Source organism: Pipistrellus kuhlii, unplaced genomic scaffold (genome assembly GCF_014108245.1).
Source record: "Pipistrellus kuhlii isolate mPipKuh1 unplaced genomic scaffold, mPipKuh1.p scaffold_m20_p_3, whole genome shotgun sequence".
NCBI classification, from domain to species: Eukaryota; Metazoa; Chordata; class Mammalia; order Chiroptera; family Vespertilionidae; genus Pipistrellus; species Pipistrellus kuhlii.
In genome coordinates this window covers 79,392,121-79,410,433 of record NW_023425529.1, presented here as the reverse complement: position 1 = coordinate 79,410,433, position 18,313 = coordinate 79,392,121, and the positions used below count along the sequence as shown (strand labels likewise).

The window sequence follows — 18,313 nt, the reverse complement described above, 5'->3', positions numbered from 1 at the left end:
TATCCTCCGAAAATAAGACCTACTTACAGTAGGTGAAATATTGGGTCGGCAACTAAGTAATTGCGGATTTTTTAAAGAATTTTTTCATGGAACTAAATAACTTTATTCTGTAATGTATTGCCCATTTTGATCAATGACCTTTTGCCATCTTTCAGGCAGCATCATAATCCAATGTTCAAAAAACTTCTGGTTTTTATTAGCAAAAAACTGAATCAGGTACGATTTGACATCATCATCATTATTGAAATTTTTACCATTCAAGGAGTTTTGTAAAGATCGAAACAAAAAGTAATCAGATGGTGCAAGGTCAGGACTATATGGTGGATGTGGCAAAACATCCCAACCAAGCTCCATTAATTTTTGCCGAGTGACCAAAGATGTGTGTGGCCTTGCATTGTCATGATGGAATACAACACCTTTTCGATTTGTCAATTCGGGCCGCTTTTCTTCAACTGCATTGTTTAATTTCGTTAGTTGTTCAATGTAGACATCAGAATTGATCGTTCGGTTGGGTGGTAAGAGTTCAAAGTAGACAATTCCTTTGTAATCCCACCAAACTGATAACAAAACCTTCTTTTGATGAATATCAGCTTTTGATGTTGTTTGAGTTGGTTCACCTGGCCTGCTCCACGATCTTTTCCGCTTGATATTGTTGTAAACAACCCATTTTTCATCGCCAGTTATCAGTCGTTTTAAAAATGGATCATTTTCATTACGTTTCTTTAGCAAATCGCAGCTGCTAATGCGTTGCGTTAACTGTGATTCTTTCAGTTTGTGAGGAACCCATGTATCGAGTTTTTGAACATAGCCAAGTTGTTTTAAGTGATTTTCAATGCATGTATGTGATACATGAAGCTTCTCTGCAATCTCACGTGTTGTACTGTGACAGTCCGAATTGTTATTGCTTTGATTAGGGCGTCATCAACTTCAACTGGACGACCAGAGCGTTTTTCATCTTTGAGTGAAAAATCACCAGAACGAAATTTGGCAAACCAATTTTGACACTGCCGTTCTTTTAAGGCTTCGTCACCATAAACAGCACATAACTTTTTATGAGCTTGTGATGCGTTTTTCTCTTTGCGGAAATAAAAAAGCAAAATATGATGAAAATGTTCCTTTTGATTTTCCATTTTTCAACAAACGCCAAACGAAAACTACAAAACAGATCAAAAAACTTTTTTTATCTGATTAACAGCTGAATAGCCAACTATCAAATAACAAAATGTGTTTTACATTTGTACTACGTCTGCAAACCTAAAAATTCAACTGAAGCCATATATGTGTGAAACCCGCAATTACTTAGTTGCCGACCCAATATAAGGCATCCTCCCAAAGATAAGGCCCCCCCCCAAGCTAAACATGAGAGATTTGGTCCACTGATTCTGAAAGAAATGGAGTCACAAGAAATTCACCAGGAAATTCAGGAATTGCATTGTTATGATGATGTTCCAGAAGATGATGACATGATTGTCATTGAATAAATGAGTAAATTCTTGATACCGTTTCCTCGAAAATAAAACAGTGTCTTATATTAATTTTTTCTATCAAAGTTGCGCTAGGTCTTATTTTCAGGGGATGTCTTATCTTTCCATGCACTAAGTCTTATTTTTGGAGGATGTCTTATTTTCGGGGAAACACGGTACTGTGGGATTCACAGTTTGTCTGGTTTGTGTTGACAACTACCGTACTACCGTACCGTATACAGATAATAAATTTCCTTTATTTTCATTTAACAATAAATGTGTACTGTATTCTTCTTCATGGAAAAATAAGACATCCCCTGAAAATAAAACCTAGCGCATCTTTGGGAGCAAAAATTAATATAAGACACTGTCTTATTTTCGGGGAAACAGGGTAGCATGTAGCAAACATTGAATAAATATTTCCCAGACTTTTCCCTAAAGAAATTTGGAAGTGTTGGGTTTGTGTCATTCTTAGAATGGCCTTTCATACTTAGAGGTTCTTTAAAAAAAAAAAAAAGCATTATGTTCTAATATATGATTTTCACTTTTATATGTGTTAACTTTGATCCAGTTAGAATTTATTTATTTCCCTTTAAAATAGCTACATATAAATGACATAGTTATCCTGGCACCATTTTCTGAATAATTATTTTATAAATTTTTATATGTTATTTTTATACATTTGTTTTTGTTTTGTATTTTTTACACATATAAATAAGTATAATAAATGCACTTAACATATATGTATTTATTTTTATAAATTTCTACTTTTTCTTTGGGTTTTAAAACAATTCAAAAGTTATACTTTTGGTGCATTTATTCTGTATTGATAGTCTCTCCCTCCCCTAAAACCAGGACTTAAAATGTGCAATTTGAGAACTCTAGCTCATGCATTTAGAAACTTTCAAACAGCTCAGATTCCAGTTTCATTTTCAGTAAGGAAAGTTCAAAAGGTAGAGGGGAAGAGATGGTCCAGTTTGTTTGTTGTTGTTTTTAGTTTGCTTTCAGTTATTTTTGTTATTTTTCAGTTTTTATTTAGTATAGAACCCTGCCCTTCTACATGTTTGCAAAAGCTGTCATGGGTAAAGATTGTGTATTGTTGCTTCCTAAACAAACCATCATTGCTGCCTTAGTCACTTGTGGTCACCCCCAGCGAGGGAGGACAGCAGAACCAGCTTAACCTTGTGTTTTGTAGGGAACAGATCACTTTCAGGCTTGTCTTCCTCTCATGTAGTAAACATGTCTAGCACACTTATGCTGTCCTCTGTACTAGGAAATTAATTGACTTTTCTCTCATGTTAGGATAATGAATATAAGATTTCATGTTTGTAGGTGATAGCTATTTCTTTTTTTGGCTGAATTATCCTTATTTGTAAGATGCCAATATGGTTTAAATATCACTGGATATTTAGGGATTGTTCTGGTCCCGTATATTGATTATTGAGAGTTTCACCTGCCTTATTATCTCTGCATCTGACACAGAGGGGGGGTTAAACTGTTGGCTGTTACCAGAAAGTAACTCTTAACATTTGATAACCTGACCCAAGAGCTCATTAATGTTGGAATGACACCATGCTTGTAAAAACATTTGACTTACACATTGTCAAGTATATTAACATTTTAAATATTTTTTTGTATAAAACCAGCCAAGGTTTACCTCATATGCTGAGCAATGTAGAGGTACTCACTGAATTGGCGTCTATTGGGTATGCCTTCTTCTTCCATTGAAGTGGCTCTTTTATGTCCTGCTGTCACCTGAGGAGTCATGAGGGCTCTTGTTTATACTAAATCCTATCTGTTTCTAGCAACCAGGAATGCACAGCTATGGGAGGGGAGGGAGAGAGGGTGGGTAATATCAAATTTTACTATTGATAAATTTGACCAGCTCGGGACTCCAATTGGGCTCTTACTTTTAAAGAAGGACTTACAAGGAGGCCTTCCAGCCTTGTTGCTATTTGAGGACAGTTTTGCAAACAGCCCCCCAGTCCAACCCACACACCTGGAGCTTCTGCTTCTTTAGGAAAATAGAAAATGAATGAAATAATCTTGTATTTTTGTGGCTTTCTTTTAAATTACATGTTGATGCCTTCTCAATCTTTACTTTTGAAATAATTTGTTGCACATTTGGGGTAATTTTAATAACAAATTCACTAAATCAGAATAATACATAACATGTGAAGGATGGAGACACTGAATTTATATACAAAGATTATTTTATGTTCTCTGATACTTTGCACATTTCAGAAATCACAGTAATTTTGTTAGTAAATAATTCTTTCAAATAAGTATTCCTTAGTTTATTTACACAATAGCCTAAAAGGAGCTAGTGTTTTTGAAGGGCAGCTAGCTTATTAAATTCTCAGTGGATTTTAATTTTCTTAAGGTTATGCTTGCTTTGGTTGTTGAATAAATTTAAGGTTGATGTTAACATCCTATGGATGTAAATGCAGTGACATCAGATTCCGAAATTATAGGGTAACAAAATGGCCTGTCAGAAACAGCAACTTACTTCATATTTAAAAGTAAACCAATTCACAGAGGGAGAATGTTCTGAGCATGAGGAAATCCCAGATGAAATCCCTAACCAAGTTGTTCTGATTAAATCATTAGTAGACAGATTTTTTTTTTTGTATTACTAATTGCTTCAAACATGGAAAAAACATTTTTGAAAATATGATACCCATATACCTATCTCGTAAGTTTAACAGATGTTAACATATTTTCATGGTTGCATCAAATTTCTGTCACTTATATTTAAGAAATAAATGGTCCCAGGTACATCTATCTGGATGCCTTCTAGACTTCCTCAGAGGTCTATATAACCTATAAAGTTGTTGTGTTTCATTCCTTTGCATGCTTTTATACCTGGGATGAATCCATAAGATGATTTAAAGCAGGCTAGGCCCAAACTCGAACTCTCAGTTGAAGATATAAAGAGAGGCCTCCTTTCTGCATGCTTCATTGTGAGCCCAGTAGAGTGCTAGGCTCCAAAATCTGTCCTGTGTGGATGCTGAGCAGCTTAGACTGAGGAGGAGAGCCCTGCAGACAGATAAAGACAGTGCTCCAGGAGGCCCAGGCCTCAGTTTGACCCTTCTGGAAAGAACTGACCCAGAGCCCACCCTGAGAGGCTCTCCAAAAGGAACAGGTGCCGACTTACCCACCTCCCTTCCTACTCACACCTCCTGCAGGGTGTCTCCTGATAGTCATTTGTGGGACATTATTGGCAGTGGAGGAGAGCTGGCAATGCTTGAGGTTTTAGTTCTTAAATTAGTCCTTTGATATGTATTATTTTGTATATGCACTATTATATTTTGTATATGTACTATTTTGTATACACACACACACATATATATAATCCTCTTGAATAGGAAATACTAAATCATGGGATCACAGGTGGGTTCTTTGATTTGACTTCGATGGAGGAAGGATGCTGCAGAAAAGGGAGGAACAGAGATGTTAATTGTCATGGTAACCAGCAGGTTTTTATAGTGGAACACTGCCTTTGTAACCCAAACCAGTCACCTTTTTATCTGACTGCAGAAAATAGACTAATGCAAACTCAGGAAATTATAGTACCATCTCTCAGTGGGGTTTATTCGCTTTTTGGAAATAGTATTTTAGTTCCTTCATAGAATTTCAGAGCTGAAAAGCACCCTTTATGTGCCTTGGAACTTTACAAATCGGGTGCTAGAGCTTTCCCATTGTCATTGTATGCCCCCCTCATTTCCACATCCCCTCCCAATCCACAGGCCATGATTTTTACAAGAGAATAATGGGGATGATTGGTGCAGCCACTGTGGAAAGCAGTATGGAGTTACCACAAAAACTTAAAAATGGAACTGCCTATTGACCCAGTGATTCCTCATCTGGGAATTTATCTAAAGAAACCCAAAACACTAATTCATAAGAATATATGCACCCTGATGTTCTTTGCAGCATTATTTATGATAGCCAAGATTTGGAAGCAGCCCAAGTGTCTATCGGTAGATGAGTGGATAGAAAAGCTGTGGTGTCCTCCTAGAAGATTTTGCTTAGTGGTTAGAGCTTCGGCCTGAGCACTGAAGGGTCATGAGTTTGATTCTGGTGAAGGTCACACACCTCTGTTGCAGGCTCCATTCCTGGCCCAGTTCAGGGCGTGTGCAGAAGGCAACCAATCAATGTATCTGTCTCACACTGACGTTCCTCTCTGTCTCTCCCCCTCCCTATCACTCTCTCTCTCTGGAGGAAGATCAATGGGGAAAATATCACTGGGTGAGGATTAACAACAACAAAAATGGTGGTACATTTACACAATGGAATACTAAGCAACTGTGAGGACATCTTAGGCAGTTTGCTCAACCCAGTTGAACCACAGTTTCCTCGTGTAAAAAATAAGTATAATTCTTAACTTAGAAGGATGTTGAGGGCTTATATAAAAGAGTGCAGTGAAAGGTTCTTTAACTCCCTTTTCTCATCTCACACCTGGCTTGGGTGCACCCTACCCAACTGTACCAAAAACTATTGGGAAAGAAGAATGGTCATTTGTGGTTCACTTGTCTCTCTCCTCACCAGAAAGTGGGCAGGGACTGTATATCTAGTGCTGGGCACAGAATACAAAATAAATGCTGGATGGATGGAGAAATGAAAGGAAGCAAGAAAGAGTGAGTTAAGAATTTCACGCATAGCTATTAGTGAAGTATCTGAGTTCACACATTCCAACAGACAGCAGGGCTTTCTCTGTTCAGAATTCAGTGTTTAAGGATATCAAATGATTTCATGAAGGCCTGGGCTACATTTTTCACTAAGTAAGTCTAATTAGGAAAAACGTGTACTCTTATTTCCATATTTTAAAATTTATCTCCTCTCTGCTCTTGGCTTATGGAGAAATGTTTGTTTGTTCAGAGATGCTAATTGGTGTTTTTACTTTGGTGTTTTTTAAGAATAAAGATTTCGTTAGCAGATTTCATCAACAGTTTCAGGGAAACTTTCCCCAACATTTTCTTATGAAATTTTTCTAACAAATACATGTGAAATATAAACATTGTAACAATTTAAATTAACATCAACTTACTGTACAGATAGCTCCTCGGTGTCTGTGCAGTGTGTTAATGACTACCGCCGGGCAGGGTTTGTTTTGCTTTCTTTTGTTTTGCGTTTGGAATACTTCCCTTACCTTCTATATTATTATTCAGAAAAGCTCAATTCATTAACTTTCCTTAGAAAGATTGTGTGTGACACCTTTGGTCACTGAGCAATCATTTAACCTCCACATGGAATGGCTGCCTCACCTGTAGATTAAGTCAGAGTTATGGGTTGAATTGTGTGTCTCCCCTCCCTCCGAAAAGCTATGTTGAAGTCTGTGATATTGTGATTTATAATAAGAAATATATATTTGATCTTTGTCCCCATTTATGACACATAGCTCCTAAAACCCTTGCACTCTCCTAAGCGATGAGAGTGGTAAAACTGAAATGGGTGTCTTGTTATTCATATAAATAAGCCATTTTCAACCAAACCTGAGTTTTTGTTAATGAGGTGACTTTTGGAAAGCCCCAAGGAGGGAGCTTCTTGCTGGGGGACCAACTTTCTGTCCACCGTCAGTGGGGGGAGGGGAGCTGGAGGTTGATTACTCCCCAGCAGCCCAGAGATTCATCTGCCACAGCTTTCATCCTTTTCCAGAAGGATGGGGAGAGCCTCCGAGTTGGTGAATATGTGGAGATTTGAGGAGAATGGCGCCAAGAGTGAGTGTGGAGACTCAGCACCCCTTCCCGCATACCTTGTCCTGTGCCTCTCTTAAGGTTTATTATTATATATTTTTATAATAAACCACTGATCTAGTTAGTAGACGTTTTCCTGAGTTCTGTGAGCTGCTCTAGCAAATCAACACAAAGAGGGGGTCGTAAGAACCTCCAGTTTATAGCCGGTTGGTCAGAAGCACCAGTAACAACCTGGGCTTGCAATTGGTGTCTGAAGAGTGGAGGCAATCTTCCAGGTGAGCCCGTAACCTGTAACCTGTGGGATCTGATGCTCTCCAGACAGAACTGAGTTACACTGCAGGACCCCCAGCCGGTGGTCTGGAATTGTTTGGTGTGGGAACCCTCGCCAATCCCCACACACACATTTGGTGACCAGAAGAGTGGTATTAGCGTGCGAGGAGATACAGGAATGAGTTTTTCCTTTACAAAGACCTGACCTCCTTTATAGATGTAATTAGGTTAACATGAGGCCATTAGGGTGTGCCCTAATCCACTGTGTCTCAATGGTGTCTCATAAAAAGAGGGAGTTTGGTGACGTGAAGACGGAGGGAGGACGCCCACAATGTGAAGACAAAGAAGTGGGGTGATGCTTCTGCAAGCCAAGGGGTGACAGAGGCTGCTGGCAGCAAGGACAGAGGGATGGAGTGGGTCTTCCAGGCACCTCAGAGAGAGCATGGCCCTGCCCACACCTTGATAACAGGTCTCCAGAACTGGGAGACAACAGAATTCTGTTATTTTAAGCACTGGTTTCTGGTACTTTGTTACGGCAGCCCTAGGAAAATAATACTGTCAGACCCACACAACCAAAGAAATACTAACATGAGAGAAAGTACAAATAGCCTTGAAACCAGGACAGTACTTGGTTAGCAGGTGGTGATCACTGTGACCCCACCAAATGCAGTTCTATTAAAATTCTTTGCTATTTAAGTAAACATATCATTTAAAATTGAACCAAACTCATGGAACCCCAATAATATATTTATGGACCCCATTAAAAACCCTAGGTGTAGGAGTAAGAGAAGCAACTCATTTTGGTTCTGAGTTCAAATCCTGCTGCCACTTTGCAACTGTCGACCCTGGTCTCCTGCATGATCTCCCTGGGGCTTAGGGGTTGAGAACTAAAAGTAATGAAGCTCTCTGGCATCAAGCCTTGTGCATGGCAGGTATGTAGGAACCCACTGTGGCCCAGAGGCTAGAGTGAAGGGCAGAACTGTACAAGGAAAGTGTGAAAAGATTCAGCTAGAGTGGGGTGGACCCCGGCCGGGCAGACAGACTGGGTCTGACTCCCAGTATGAACATTACCTGAGAGGTTTAATCCAAGTGGGTTTTCTCCTCAGATAAAACATCGTGGGGAGCCAGAAGAACATTTGGTTCAGGAATGAGCCTTGTTTCTTAAACTTTGCTGAGACAACAGAGACAAAGTCACTTGTCCAAGGTCAGGTGGTGGTGTCACTTGGACTTTTTTATTTAATAGGACAACCAAAAGCAAAAAAGGTTGTGTTGGTTTTTCTCTATTCTATCCTATCTAATAAAAGAGTAATATGCAAATTGACCATCACTCCAACACACAAGATAGCCGCCCCCATGTGGTCAAAAATGGCTGCCTCCATGTGGACACAAGATGGCCAGCTGGGTATGGCATTTGGGGCGGGGGGGAGGGGAGGACCAGGCCTGCAGTGGAGGGAAGTTGGGGGCAGTAAGGCCTGCAGGGGAGGGAAGTTGGGGGGAACCAGGCCTGCAGAGGAGGACAGTTGGGGGCAACCATGCTGGCAGGGGAGCACAGTTAGGGACGACCAGGCTGACAAGGGAGGGCTGTTAGTGGTGGCCAGGCCAGCAGCATAGGGCAGTAGGAGGCCACAGGCCTGCAGGGGAGGACAGTTAGGGTTGACCAGGCTGGTAGGGGAGGGCATTTGGGGGTGACAAGGCTGGCAAGTTAGGGCAATTAGGGGCAGTCAGGCAACAGGAGAGCAGCTAGGCATCGATCAGGCTGGCAAGAGAGTGGTTAAGGGGTGATCAGACTGGCAGGCAGAAGTGGTTAGGGGCATTGGGACAGGCAGGCAGGCGAGCAGTTGGGAGCCAGCAGTCCTGGATTGTGAGAGGAATGTCCCATATTAGAGAGGGTGCAGGCTGGGCTGAGGGACAACCCCTCTCCACCCCCCATGTAGGAATTTCATGCACTGGGCCTCTAGTTTTAAAAAAACAGCTTATTGAGATATAATTCACATACCATACACACACTTTAAAGTGTACGATTAAATGGTTTTGACATATTCACAGAGTTGTGCTGTCGCCACCACAATCAATTTTAGAACCATTTCATCACCCCAAAAAGAAACTCCATTCCGATTAGTAGTCACTCTCCATTTTCTCCCTCCCAAAACCCCAAGGCCAAGGCAACCACTTATTTACTCTCCGTGTCTATGGATTTGCCAGTTCAGGACATTTTCTGTAAATGGAATCAGACATGATGTGGTCTTTTGTCTGGCTTCTTTAAGTCAGCATAATGTTTTCAATGTTCAGCCTTCATTTTTATTGCCAAATACTATTCCACTGTATGGATGTGCCACAATCTCTCTCATCACCTGTTCATCAGTTGATGGACATTTGAGTTGTTCCCACTTTTTGGCTGTTTGATTAACAATGCTAGAAACATTTGTGTGCAAATTTTTGTGTAGACACATACTTCCACTTCTCTTAAATATGCCTGGGTGAAGACTTGCTGGGTCATAGGTGATTCTTTGTTTAACCTTTGGAGGAACTACCAGTGTTTCCCACAGCAGCAGCATCATTTCATATTCCCACCAGCAGTGTTTGAGAGTCTTTATTTCTGTGTGTCTCCAGCAACACTTCTTATCTTCCCTTTGATTATAGCTATCCCTAGTGGGTGTGAAGTTGTATCTTATTGTGGTTTTGGGTCAGTTTTTGAAATTTCTTTCATTGAAAGAAGTTGTATTCCTTATACAAAAGGAAATAGGTAAGATATTTTTATCCAGAAGTCCGGTTTGATTAATAATGTAACTTCAAAATTAACTTCCATGCTTTACACACATTCTTCCTGCCAATCATTGGTTGAAGCTGGTTATCTAAAACCGGAGTTGCATAGAATAATCGTGGTGAGTTGTGTGGCTTGGCTTTGACTTCGTAGCTGAAATCGCACAATCTCAGAAGAGCAGGCACCATGAGCTCCCTGGCCTTGCCCACTGCGGAGCCCAGGGTGGGAAAGCCTTGTCGCAGCCAGCCTGTGAGGAGGCAGTAGGTGTCTGGCTCAATGTCATCTGAGGTAAGCACCAGGACATTTACTCGTGATTCTCCCAAGGCTTAGCTGCTGCTATGCAGATGTGGTAGTTAGTATAGCTGGGTATAGCCAGAACTGACACCTTGTGCCAGTAAAGATGGATTCCATGTCATCTTTACAGACAAGCTTTACAGCAAGGGTGGGAAATTTTTTTCTGCCAAGGGCCATTTGGATATTTATAACATTCTCGGGCCATACGAAATGATCAACTTAAAAATTAGCCTGCTATATTTGGTCAACATTTAGTTAGTTAACTTGCCCCTGATGCCTTGGCAGGGACAGATACCAATCCAGAATAGCAGCTTGAGCAAGCTACTTAAGCTCTGTGAGCCTTGGTACCTGATCTGCAGAACAGAGAGAGGGAAATGCCTCTGTGGCAGGGTTCTCGTGATGAAGGTTCATGGCATTCAGCAAATGTTAATTCTCTCTCCTCCAGTAGCTCTGCTATTTGTCTCAGATATTTGTCCCCACAAGTGTAGTCTAGCTCCAGGGATGACAGAACACAGGGCCGATTGTACTGTTTGGCTTTTCTTTTCAGAGAAATAATGAGCTCTTGGCAAAAATTAAGTATTAATAGAAATTTGGTAGCTGCTGATTGACACGTTTGATAAACAGGTACTCAAATTTTAGGAGACTTGCCTAGAAGAAGAGAAAAAAAAGGAAGAAATACTAAGAACTTTGTTACCCTCTTTGTACTTAACTTATAAAATCATATTTTTAGGAATGTCCCAGCTGAAAAATTTTTACAAAACATTGGCTAGTTTTGGCTCAAAGGAGTTCAAGTTAGCCTGCATGAAAGTTTAAACGTCAATGGATATAAAAGGGTTAGAGTCTTTTTGGAGCCTCTGTGCCTTAGAGAAAATTTTTTTAAGAAAGAACTGTTCTCTTGGTCACTAGATTTTTATTATTTTTTAAGACCTGCAGGGAAGTCATAGTAACAGGCTCCATGTCTGGTTGGGCTCCATGGCTACAAAAGGTTGTGACTTTGAGGAGAGACACGTGTGCCAAGAGAGATAAAAGAGTATGGAAAATGTCCAACCAGATGAATGTGTTTTTTGGATCATGTGCCCTGGAACAGAAAGGTTTCCGAATTGGCATTAGTCTCTATTACAAATTTGAGTCCCACTGGGTTATCATTAGGTCATGGGGGTCAGTGGTTATTTCCAAAAAGATCTGTCTACCTCTTTGCTTTTATTCATTCACTCACCCTTTTTTATTGGTAAAAAATAATAATAATAATTCAAAATAACAATGGTGCCTTAGCCGATTTGGCTCAGTGGATAGAATGTCTGCCTGCAAACTGAAGGATCCCAGGTTTGGTTCCAGTCAAGGGCACTTGCCTTGATTGTGAGCTCAATCCCCAGTCGGGGGGCGTGCAGGAGGCAGCCAATCAGTGATTCTCTCCATTTCTCCTCCCCCTCTCTGAAATCAATAAAAATATATATATTTGAAAAATAGTAATGGCAAGAACCTAACTAGGTGATTCTGATTTCAGAGGCAGGAAACAAATGTAGCACATTCTTTGTGCAGCTGATCACAGCTGTGGCTTGTTACAGTGTGGGAGGGCTAAGGAGAGGCAATCAGAACTGATTGGAGCTCCCTGATTCAGCTTGCTGTGCGCTCTGCAGCCTGGGTGTTTCATTTGCCATCCATGTTTCCCATGGATGGGTTCAGAGATGCTGCCTCCAGGGCCAGGTTGTAGGGTCTCTGTGGAAGTATCCTCTTCTCTCTACTAGCAGCAAGATGCAGGCTGATGCTATCACCCAAGCGGGTGACTAATTAGAGTTCTTTCACTAAAAGTTCTAATACTTGACCAAGTCATAGTGAGATTTGAGGACTTCGGATCACCCTCCTGTGGTTATAAATGTGTGGGGCTGTGTTTATCCTTCTGTGAGATGTGCTGCTTTACACTTCCATCCTGATATTCAGAGTGAAAGGCTCCAGGGGCAGGCAGATGGCAGACAACTTGCAGCACCCGTCCCCCTTTAAACCAGCAGTACATTCTGACGTGCCCTCTGGGTTCAGACTTAGTCACTTACAGCCTCATCATGGTGAATCAGAAACCCCGCAGATACTCATGATAAATATAATAGGTGGTATTGGTTTAAGAGGCAAGAATTAGCTTGCCAGTTTCCGGTGTCCCAGCTATCCTTCGTCAGCTATTCAGTCTTTGGGAAAATTGTTTCATTTCTTGGACCACGATTCTTTATCTTAAAATGAAGAACTTGACCTAGATTGGTGTTTCTCAAACTTCCCTGTTTTAAGAATAACCTCGGGTACTGGTTTAACAGATTCTGACTTGCTAGGTCACAGAACCTGATTTGCTAGACCAGGGCTAAGATGGCAGTAGCCCCGGGTGATGTTCAGGACATACTGGACAAGCTCAGCAGTTACCAAACTTTATTGGGCATAAGATGAGGGTGGGGTGGGAGGGAGAAAGGACCTGCCTACTGCAGATCCTCAGGTTCTGCCACAGAACCCTGGGTCTAGGCAGGGCTCAGGACTCAGCTGATGGAAGCCACAACTTGGCAACACTGGTGTACACTAGCCGAGCTGCCTTCCAGCCCCCAAGGTGGCTCTTTCACACGTTGCCGCTGACCACCTCAAATGAGCCAGGGGAGTTGCACTGATGGAAGGACCTGAAGGGGTCTGCTAGCTCCCAGGGCTAGCTCCAGACTCCCTGTCAGTGCTTTTTTAAAAGTCGCTTCTGCCAAAACTGGTTTGGCTCAGTGGATAGAGCGTCGGCCTGGGGACTGAGAGGTCCCGGGTTCGATTCCGGTCAAGGGCATGTACTGTGGTTGCGGGCACATCCCCAGTGGGGGGTGTGCAGGAGGCAGCTGATCGATGATTATCTCTCATCGATGTTTCTAACTCTCTATCCCTCTCTCTTCCTCTCTGTAAAAAATCAATAAAATATATATTTTTTTAAAGTCGCTTCTTTTAGAATCTTGGCGCTGTGCAATAGTGAATGCTTTTGTTCATAGCATTTTCTACTCTGTGCTGTCTTGTTTCCTTTGGATAAGACACAGTGTTTGCTAAGCCTGGTTCCTTCTGCTGTGCATGAGGCAGTACCAGCAATGTAGGGATCACCGGGAAGGTTGTAAAAACATGCAGAGATTGGACTCCCAAATCCAAAGACTCAGCAAGTCCTATGCAGGGCGTGGGCTTCAGTCTTTGTGAGGTTTTTTTATTGTTCTTGATGAGTTCTTTTAAAAAAAGAACTTGAAGGGTTCGTGGTTTGTTTTTTTAATGTTTTGACAAATATTGTGGGTTCCCTCTCCTCACAACCTCACCGCAATTGACAGTTAAAAATGACTGTAATTGTAAACACACATATTCATCACCAGGAGATGGTTCAGTCCAGCTGCTCATATTATAGAGGCGTCTGTAACACATCCCTCAAGGGGCCTTAGAGGGAAAAGCTGATCTGCTGAGACTAAGGCAAGGTTTCCTAAATGCTGAACACATTTTAATATACTAGTAAATCTGCCCTATAGAGCTTCCATTTGTGCCTCTTCTGTTCTATTTTCTGTTTAACAAAGATTAAATAACATTGTTAAATGAAGAGTTTACTAGATCATCCATATAAGCCTAAATTATAAAGGTTCACATTTTTCCTAATAACTAGCTTAATGTTAAAAAGTGCAATCTTTATCCCCAGAGTTAAGCACTGTTATATTCTTAAGCATCTTTACAGAAATGTGTTCTGCACAAAATGTTTATATCCATGAGTCTCCTATCCATAGACAACTTAAGTTCCTTCTAAGGTGATTTTTTTTTTTCTTGTTTGTTTGACTTTGTAATACTGGGCTGGATATTTTTGTGCATCTTTTTTGGTAACCATATATGGATAAATTTCTAAAAACAAAATTGTCGGGTCAAGGTTTATGTGTCTTTAAAGAAGAATGGATGGGAACAAAATATCCTTCCACAGGGCTGTACCAGTTTACTTGAGAAATCTTTGTTCTCAGAAGACTTTCCTGCTGCAGTTGACTGTGATGCAGCCGGTAGAGAGCTAATTACCTTGTTGACTTAAAACCTGAGACTCACTTCAGAGCCTCAGATGGAAGGAATTAAATGGAACACTTCCTAAGGAAAAGAAGAACCTAAAAGGTATCAAAGTGTTCAGAGGGGAAAGAATAGAGAAAGGCTAGGTAAAGCAAGTAGCTAACCCCAGATTTTCAAGGAAAGAGCTTCGAGTCACCAGAGGTCACGGAACCTGAGCTGGACTCTGCAGAAAGTAAGAATGTGCCCGTGAGAAAACCCTGCTCTAGATTTGGGTAAACTGTTTCCTGGGCATGGCCTCTTCTGGTAGATGCTGCAGGGCATTTTGGGGTGAAGCACTGCGGTGGTGAGGTGCTCTTCATTTTGAGCAATGCCTCTGGTATGAGTTATGGGTATCTGTGTGCCTGTTTCAAAGTAATGCTTGAGTCAAAAGAATTACATCTCAGTAATCACTCCCTCGGGCTGTGTGCATCTCCTTACTGTTTGAGGGTTACTGTGCCGATCAGGATCCAAGTGGCATGGGGATGCTGGTTTAGTGTGGCCGATACCATCTAATTCCATCTGCCTGCCTTTGTTTGCCTCCCGCTGGTCACAAGATAGGAGAGGGTCTTACCGAAAATAAGTTGAGTCTATTCAAGAATGGCAGGTTCAAGTCTAGTCAAGGAAGGGAAGAATTGAGAGGTTTCTTGGATCTACATGTCCATGGGTACCAAATCTTAAAGGTTGGCTAAGAGGGCTGGCTGGGTGTACTGTGAGTTTAAGGGAACTATCCAGAGTCACAAAAGTCTGAGAGCAGCAAGAACCTCAGGTCAGCGCTAGGCGCATTGGGCAGAGAGGGTACATGTTCTTCCTCAGCACTTAGGGACCAGGTGCCCTCTCAAACTGGCCATGCTTGAGCCACGTCACACGTGGCCAGGTTGAAGACAGCCAGGAATAAAACAAGTTCCAAAAACTATAGTTCCCAACCAAATCATTCTCTGTGTTTAATCAATATAATTAAATGAGCCAAATGATTAGAGAGCTTTGAGGCAATTATTAAGGAATTTTATATTAGAAACTTTGTGAAGTTTTTTTTTTTTTAGTGTGAGATATTTATGACTGATATTGATATGCTGACCTGGGCTACGGTTGAAAGAATGAAAATACATAGAGCTACCATGCACACAGCCCGAGGTAGTAGTAGGAAGGAAGACGTGATTGTGAATACACAGGTAAGTTGGAGATGGGAAGTAAAATATCCAGTGACCAAGATATTTTCAGACTGGGAAGGTAGCCATAAAAATAGATGAGACAAATTGTAGCTCAAATTTGAAGGCAAAAACAGAAGAAAATGCACAACTTGTCTATATGGAATTGAATTCTGTATGCCTTAGTCACAGTAGTGGTCAGTCTGATTTTTAAATCCTATTGTAGTTTAAATGTTTATTTTAAATTATAAATAAAATAAGCAAAATGAACCTAGCAAAAAAATATGTATTTTTATATTAAAAGTATGTTATTGATTTAATATTTTGTTAAAGCAAGATCCATTTGCTAAAATTTGTTATTTGACATTTATTTGAAACCTTTATTTGAACTGAGCTAGAGTCTAGATAGAGGCTGTGCAATATATTAACCTTGGAACATTCTTTTTTTTCTTTTAAAAAATATGTTTTATTGATTTTAGAGGGGAAGGGAGAAGGAGAGAGAGATAGAAACATCAATGATGAGAGAGAATCATTGATCGGCTGCCTCTTGTACATCCCCTACTGGGGACTGTGCCCGCAACCAGGCATGTGCCCTTGGCTGGAATCGAACCTGGGACCCTTCAGTCTGCAGTCCGACGCTCTATCCATTGAACCAATCCAGCTAGGGCAACATTCTTCTTCTTAAATATTACAGAATACTTTTACACAGAGAGTAAAGTTCTATTTCTTTGTCTAGACTTTGTTAGACTGATAACACTGCCTTTTCCAAACCCCACTGCCCTTTTCTCCCCCGTCGTATCCCCAACACAAAATTAAATCAATACCATTTCAACCACATAACAATTTTGAGATCTTTGCACTTGCTATCTAATGTCAAGGGCAAGGAACCCCTGGTCCCCTGGACAATTCTGGTCTGAGTTTTTTATATGATTTATGGCAATTCAGATATTGGAGAATCTGTTCAGACAAGAAAGGTCAAAAGGGAATTAAAGACCAGTGGCTGACAACAGGAAAGCTTGTACTCTTGCAGGGGTTAGTACTCCAATTATAATACAAAACAGTATGTGACCACAAAAGGGCAAGAGGAAACCTTTAAATATTTGTGTCTGGCATGACATGGGTCCTTTTTCTGATCTCATTTATTTCTAGGAGCAATGTTCTCATATGAAACTAGAGTCTTAAAAACATTAATTTAGCCCATCATTGTGGCTCAGTGGTTGAGCATCGACCTGTGAACCAGGAAGTCATGGTTCAATTCCTGGTCAGGGCACATGCCTGGGTTGTGGGCTGAATCCCCAGTAGAGAGCATGTAGGAGGCAGCTAATCAATGATGTTTCTACCTCTCTCTCCCTCTTCCTTCCTCTCTGAAATCAATGAAAATGTATTTTTTTAAAACTCTAACTTACTTGCTCTAGTTTGTACAAGCTACTCAGTGGCAGAACTGGAGGTTGATCTGGTCTGCCTGACCGTAAAATCCATGCATACCCTCCTAGTGAATTGCTCCAAAGGTACTGTCCCTGAAGGCTCCAATTCTGTCTCTCCAGCTCGGTAGTCTCTGAGCATTCTTCTGGATGTCTGTGCTTAAACGTCCAATAGAATCTCTAATGCATTGCGTCTGAATCTGACTCTGACTCCTCTACTCCAGCCTCCGCCTCCTCTTGGCCTCTCCTCGGTTGTCTGTCTTGTGAATGATCTTATTGGCCATGACAAGAAATGAAAAGCTAGTGTGGTTTTCCTTGGCTCCCCCTACGAATCCCCACAGCCAGCTGATTGCTGCTGAGTCCTTTGATGCTATTTAAATGCTATTCTTTCCTTATACCCAGCCTCCACCCTACACCCAGCCTCCATCCTACACCCAGCCTCCACCCTACACCCAGCCTCCACCCTACACCCAGCCTCCACCAGTTCTTGCCTTGGAGTACTACGGCAGGCTCCAGTCTGCCCCAGCTCTCTCTGAAGGACTGTCTAAAACAGGGATCTGATCTTTCTAATCCCTTCGGCAGCTGCCACATGGCCTCTCCGCTGAAATCCAAATACCTTAACATGATTTAACCGGAACCCTCAACATTTAGTCTCTGCCTGCCAACTTAGTTCTTCCCCTGCCTTTGTCGCCTTGCACCGCATCCTCCAAATCCTCACCTGCTGTCTGTGACACTGATTCAGAACTCACTTTCCCTGAAGCACCTTCTGACTGACAGTCTCTTTATACCAACCTCCCCCCCCCCCGGTGCTACTCTCCCCCTCCCAAGTGCTGCCTTATAGCGCCTGTGTACCTCTCCTGGCACTCACCAGTGGCGGACACTGTTTCCCTCGCCACTGGACGTGGGAGGGTGCTGTGCCCTTTACCACTCCAGGACACCTCCCCGCGCCTGACACAGAGAGGCACCGGTGAGCATCTGTCTCATGAATGAAGCAACAGAGAAAGGATTCTCCTGACTTCCCTCTCTGCCTTTGAGTCACTGCCTTTCCTTAGGTACTCATGCTGCTTACTGCTCGTTCTGCCTTCATTCATGTTGGGGATTCCTGTGCTCCGTTCACTGGATTGGTGTTGACTCTGCCCAACCCGAGTCTGTTGAATTGAGCCTGTTTCTTCTTTGGTAAGCCGGGAGTGCCAGTGGACCGTGTCAA

The 18,313-nt window shown here is 41.7% G+C and overlaps 1 protein-coding gene across 1 annotated transcript in view; it reads left to right on the top strand.

The window, feature by feature from the left end:
* Positions 1-18,313, top strand: part of TMCC3 (transmembrane and coiled-coil domain family 3) — a 70,638-nt gene that overhangs the window by 14,503 nt on the left and 37,822 nt on the right. The gene's annotated exons all lie outside the window — the stretch shown is intronic.